This window comes from Herpailurus yagouaroundi, unplaced genomic scaffold (assembly GCF_014898765.1).
Source record: "Herpailurus yagouaroundi ecotype Mexico unplaced genomic scaffold, PumYag 267, whole genome shotgun sequence".
Taxonomy (NCBI): Eukaryota; Metazoa; Chordata; class Mammalia; order Carnivora; family Felidae; genus Herpailurus; species Herpailurus yagouaroundi.
In genome coordinates, this window is record NW_024412484.1 from 535,882 (window position 1) to 536,655 (window position 774).

Below are 774 nucleotides of genomic sequence, written 5' to 3' on the forward strand. Positions count from 1 at the left end.
GGTGCGGGTTCGCGGTGCGGGTTCGCGGTGCGGGTTCGCGGTGCGGGCGCAGCGCCCCGGGGGCCCCCGCCAGGACCGGTGTCTTTGTCACCGTCGGGGAAACCGTAAAATACACTCGGTAAGGGAGCGAGCAGATGCCACATGAGGGTATTATTGGGGCATGACTGGAGGGGGTGCGGAATGCTCGGGGCAGCATCGGGGCAAGGGAAGTTCAAGACCTAATTTTGAGACGCAGTGAGCAGCGAGCAAACTTGAATTATCTTGAAAAACATATCGATCCTTAGGAGTCAGAATGCTGATAGCAGTGGCAAAAGTGCACGAGAAGCAACACAAAACTACTGTCAATAAAACGCTGGGACCAACCGCGACGGTGGCGGGCGGAGACAAGGGCCGCTCCGGGTCCCCGGCTCCCCCGCCCCCAGTCGCGCGCTCCGGCCCCGCCCCCGGAGCATCCGCGGCTCCGGCTCTTCGCGCCGGCCTGCCCGGCCTCGGCGCTCGGCTCGGCATGCCTGCGGCGCTGCCATGGAGACGCGGCCCCGAGGCCAACGGGCCCCGCCCCGGCCTCCGAGCGCCCCGCCCCCGCGCCCGCACGTCACCGCGGCCCCTCGGCGCGGGTGACTGGGCGCGGGTCTGCGGTGGGGTCGGGTGACTGGGGCGGGAGGCGACGGGGAGGGGTGATCGGGGCGGGAGGAGATGGGAGGCGCGGGGAACTGGGGCGGGAGGCGATGGCGGGGGGGGGGGGGGGGGCGGGGGGGGGGGGGGGGGGGGGTGGGG